Genomic DNA, 6000 nt, shown 5'->3' on the forward strand with positions numbered 1-6000 from the left:
CGATGTGGCATGCAAGATGGCAGCAGCAGCTGTGGAACAGTTGAAGAGGAGAAGAAAGGTCCACATTATAATAGGTTGTATGTAAATAAAACTGATCGAACACAACCGATTCGGCTTCCACTTTTGTCAAGACAATTGTCAGCAAACAAATGGAGTAATTTCAGTAGGGCGATACTAATAGTGCATAGAAATTCTTGGAAGCCTCGTCAGCTTTCTTGCTGTTAACAGGCTATGTTGGTGAGGTGGTTTAGGCAGGGAATGCCGATTCATGAGGGATGGTCATGGCCACCATGTTCAATGTATGTGCAGCATCAATCAGTTCTCTAGACCGAGTGCACTAATGTCATGGCAGGCCAGCACTTCGTCGCATGATATATTTTCAAACCTCGCATGCTTTCTTTGGGGCTCTGAGAAAGTTAATGAAGCATGAAACTAAAATCGGCATGTTGCAGTTTTCAATACAACCATCACTGCATTTGTCCATTCTTGAAACAAATTTTATTGTACCAAATGCATACAGAATTGTGGAATATCCGAAGTACATTTTGCTTCTTTTCGTCAAGCAGCTGGCAGAACAAAACCACAAAGTTCCAAAGCAGGAAGGTAACACTTCTTTTGAAGTACACAACGAGTGCAAAACTTGCCGCCAATTAAAAAAAGAAGGGAGCTGCTACACACCATTTCTTGGTTCTTTGACCATTTATTTTTTCTTTTGTGGCTGATGTTTAAAAATCCTTGCTATAGCAAATGCAAAGACATCAAAAATCAACGCACGACATATATTGGTACTATGGTGTAAAGTAATGAAGATATAATTTTGCACGCACATTATTTCGTCTGAAATAGGGGGATATAGCACAAACGTTGCTCTTCAATCCCAATAAAATGTAAGGAACTCGTAGGCTACAAGAGGGCTACGGATGATTGTTGAGGGCCTCGGATTCTGTAATGTGCAGCTATACTTAAGTACACAAGCATTTTTGGATTCTGCCTCTACCTGGGTGCAGCTTTGTGGCCTGGAATGAAAAGCCACAGCCATCGAGCTGCTGCAGTGGCGACATCACAGTAAAAGGTAATAGCGAAAAATTAATAATATGGCCATGCAACTTGCACATCAGCTAGGTCACCTGAAGCTTCTATTTCCAATTTTTCTGGTGTTGCATAGAAGGGCAAAAATCTTGAAAAGTGATAGTGTACGACTTTCATGCATAAACAATTGTGCATATCTACTTTTTTTAACCATGCAGATATTTAGCAAAAAGTTTTGAGCACGGAGAGCCCGGCGTTTTTGCAAAGGAGCTTCTAGGTGAGGTGGACACACTATGCTGCTAATAATGCGGGTTTCAGAAATTTGATTTTGAAAAATTCAGTCACTTTTTTATTAGTAACTTGGCGGCAGCCTTCTAAATGGCATATTTGGAGGCAGTCGCATGTGAACGCACACCCTTTCTTTTTCTAAATCTCAAAAATTGCACTTATTTTGAGATATTAATTATCGTGCTCAATTGAGTACAATCAAAACTTGGTGCATCCTCCTCCACATCAGGCGGCAGTGCCCTGTCAAGAAGTGTGGGACAAAGCTTAAATGATAGCCTGACATGGCACACTGACGCACATGCTTGCCAGGCAAAGTGTGTCGTATCAGCAGCTACAATGACTGGCCAAGATGTTTCCATCTGATGAGATAGCGGGACCTTCTTTTCTGCACTCCCAGCATACTCAGTTCCAATATTGCCTCGATTTACCAGTGAAATTCAATGATGAATATCTTGAATTAGGTGCAACTTTCAAGATTTGTAAGAAATGAGAGTGCGTTAGAGGAATTCCTCTGCAAGAATGCCACATTTTCCGCGCTCATAACTTGAAAACAAGAAAATCTGTATGGTAATAAGAGACACCCTATACGTATACAGTGTGTATTGGAGCATTTCATGCAACCAATATTCAACCACCTTCTGTCTACAAAGAATTCATAAAGCAAATTTATGCATTAATACTGGAATCAGTTACGAGCACTGGAAATGCAAACACTGTTACGAACCCTGGTCACATGCCAGGCATTGTGTTGCTGCTCTCTGCGTAGGGCCTATGAATAAAAACCACCTTCAACATCGCACAGTAAGCTACTAATTGCTATGTGTAGGAAGACTTACAGTTCTTTAAATGCAATTATGACCTAGACATTCTAAAGATTTTCTAATAATGTACTTTTAGTGAACAAGTCCCCAAAACTTGGAACAACTCTGAAGCTATAATGCCATTATTATCTGAAAGATGCACTACACATTTTTTAACGCAGTAAGGAAACATTCATAATCGACAATGCCACCATAGACATGAGAGTCATATAATATTGCACTGCGTGCAGCAAAGATACCAGAATCTCGCACAAAAGATTAGTCTCTCCCGCAGCCTTTGAGGCCCCCTTTATTATGTCTCGCTTATGATGCCGTAACATAGTACGAAACGATGATGACGTAACTTATGATCGTGAGTTACTCTTGAAAGAAAGCTTGTGCACACATGCATATTCCTGCATTGTAACTCTGGAGTGCACTTACAGTAAGGACACTGTGAAAAGAAGAAAAATAAGGCCAACAGCAAGAACCAGGCAGCGCAGTGCTATTTGCACCTTCTCGGCTGTTGTCGGTTTAAGTCACCTTTGCTGCAGCAAAGTCGTGTTATGCGGCGAAGCATATTTATCATCATGCAGTGAAGCATATCTGAAGTTAAAGGAGACACTGTCACGGGGCCCCTGCGGGTGCTTATGGTTACCCGACACTAGCTTAAGTACCTATACTGTGACCTCTTCATGCATTTGGACAACACCAATCGCCATGTGAAAACCTCTGTGTTCACTGCTAATCTCGGCAAGAGCCTAAATTGTTCCAAACTACAAATTTCACCAAGTGGCAAACTTGGCAATGCTTCTGGAACCTCATTCTAAAGTACTTTAATACTACCAGGATGCTTCAATGCCAAACTGGATTAACAACCTGGGATGAAATTTCGCCAGCTTCTAACTTTCTGAATGTTTGCTTCACCTCCTACATCAGTGAGTAGGCAGTGTTCAATTGGCGCTCCCGCTTCACCAAGCAGACGACCGCTGACGAAAGCACAGTGAAGGCGAATAATGAGAGCGCAAGCAAACATTCAGAATGCGAAATCTCGCCCTTGGATTTAGAGAAAGGAAGGGTGATTTCATCACCAAGGAACCGAAGTATGCATTCAACAAAAGCTTCTGAACGGACCACTTCCACATCAGCACTGTGGAAAGACTCTGATGAGCTTATCAACCAGCAGAAATTTTCACTCGTGGCAGAAATTTTCACTACCACAATCGCAGGTTCAAAGATGTTTGCATGATGACATTTTGGTCCAAAAAGAAGATCCGTTTAAGCGATGGTGTAAGCGTGGTGCCCACTGTTGGCTCGGCTTGCGAAGAGCGACCTGCTGATACCAGACACTTAAGCAGCTCTTTTTGATGTCTGAATCGATGGTGACATGCACTAGGTGTCACTGCTCTTCGAACATGTTGAGCTGTTGTCCTTGCTTCATGAAACATTAAGTAACTACAATTATGACATTGTCAAACAAAAGTGTTGTATTAGAGAATTTTGTTAACCACGAAGCATAATATCCCTGTACATTATTCGCTATGCAGTCTATGTAGTATAACTATTTTGCACCTCTGGTTGATGAAAAGAAATGGATTTTTGCAATACCGACAGTATTCATATTCGAAAAATATTCGCTTCGCACTTAGGTTTCATTCGAATTAGCTTTGAAATTAAAAAAATTGATATTTCCACACCCATAGTTTTTACTCAAATGCCTGGAGCATAAGTCATTTGAGGACGTAACTCCAGGAATAGCAACAGTATGCCACCAAAGAGTCAACACAGTTCAAATTTTTTTTACATTCTTTTACAATTGTTTCCTAATGTACATTCATTAAAACCATCTTAAGCCTCAATAATTGACTAAACTAAGCTTTGATAACAGCTGCATGCTTGGAACGAACGGTGCATGTTCCAGCCACTCTAGGGTAGCAGTTTAGGGTAAAAAATATCCGTTACTTAGGAATGCCACTTGGTGACCTTGTGCAGAGAAACCCCAGCTGGACTTTGCCATCTGAAGCTGCTGCGCGCAATGGCTCATCACTGGCTTCTTTGGTCTTCTCGATGGCATCAACTTGCTTGAGAAGCTCGACTTCAATGACGTCTGACCACTGGCAGCACATGTTTCCGTTTATCACAGATGAAAATTGCCTATGAGCTCTTATTTCGCCCAAAACACAGACTTTTGCCACATTTAAGAAAGTGGCACTCTCCAAGTCAGTGTGGTCAGCATGTCTGGCATGCACTTTCATCTCCTGCGTCAGAGTGGAGTTACTATCCTAAATTAATGTGCTACAGAGATGACAGAGAGGTTGGCAAAGAAGTTATGTGCCCAGACAGAAAGAATGATAATATATATGTCTACTGCAATTCAAAGCCATCTATTTGAGCACCTTGCACCACCAGAGAAATCCTAATGGCTTCCTTTTCTTCCATCTCATAATGTGGGCGGTAACACCCCATTAAATGGTCCCTAAGATGGTTTTTGTCAACCCTGAGGAAATCTTTCACAGAAAAGTTGTACACAGTCTTGATAAGTGTTGTCAGATTACCTTTCAATGTGTCCTTTATCATCACTGTGGTGATCGTAATTTCAATTCATGTGCAGCACTCGCACAGTGTGCACTCCTTGCAGACATCTGTAACTAGTGGCAGTTCACCAGCATACATGAAGGGAGGAAAAAAGAGCATGGCCACACCAACCACATCACAGCATGTGCATACATCAGATGACATTGTGGAACATAATTCTATGTCAGCAGGAAATGCATGGCTGCTGTCGCTATTTCGAGTGCAAATATTTGTCCCACGGGTACAGAGATGTCATTATGGCAACCACATAATCCAGGCAGCTTAGCGCTGGGCAACTGCAATATTTATGAAGCAGCACACTGCATTCAAAGCCAGGCACTGTCACATTTGTCTGGGAAAATCGGTGCTTGTATACACAGGGGCTGGACCATTTCAAACCACAGTCACATTGGAACTCTGTCCACTCTCGTAGGGCGCATTTTCTGTGTAGTCACTGCCACTGCAGGAATAATTTTCTTCAAACTGCACAAACAGAAAATTGTAGCACTGTGCTCTGCAGTGCTTGGTGCAAAGGCAGAACAACCATGAGCCTTCTCCCATCCACAATTCAGAAATCCGCCAATACATAGATGGCTTACAGTGGCATCTCTACAGGCAGCACACACCACCTATATGCTGCCACTTAGACTGCAACACACTGAGAGTCTCCATGCCTTTATGTAAATGCTCAAATATACTACAGGACAGGATCTTCAGGGAATAAAGGTTGTTTCACGGTCCTCATATCTATGCTACGACAAAGCCAACTCCAACTGCACAGGTAGAAATTGCTGTGGAAAATTAAATTTTACAGTTCCATGTACCATATTTTCCATACAGTACTATAGTCTGCAGGATCTAATTTGGGCTGAAAAAGCCCCTCTCATTAAGCACCATGGCAAATTTTAGTTATAGGTACATTGGAAGTTGTAAGATGCTATCAAGGGAGCATTTCCTCAAACAAATATTTCTAATTAGTTCATTATTAAAGGAAATGGAAGAAATTGAAATGTTGCATTTTCACGCTGCCAGGAGGCGAGTGCTAAAAGCGACGGCACTCAACCCCTTTGCCTCCAAGTGATCTTCCTTCTTCATCTTCCCCCATGACGGAGCCAAGGGTTCACGTCACACTCGCATGACGAGCCGTCTTTTCTTTCCTTTTTTTCTTCTCTTCCTTTTTTGCTGTGGGGCACACATCCAGGGATGGCATTTAACATTGGTTGGCTTGCGAAAGTCACGTGCCATGGTTGGTGATATTGCAGGCAGCCCGTTTTACATAGAGACATTTGTGCATGTAACCTTGACTGGC

Source organism: Dermacentor albipictus, unplaced genomic scaffold (assembly GCF_038994185.2).
Source record: "Dermacentor albipictus isolate Rhodes 1998 colony unplaced genomic scaffold, USDA_Dalb.pri_finalv2 scaffold_21, whole genome shotgun sequence".
Taxonomy (NCBI): Eukaryota; Metazoa; Arthropoda; class Arachnida; order Ixodida; family Ixodidae; genus Dermacentor; species Dermacentor albipictus.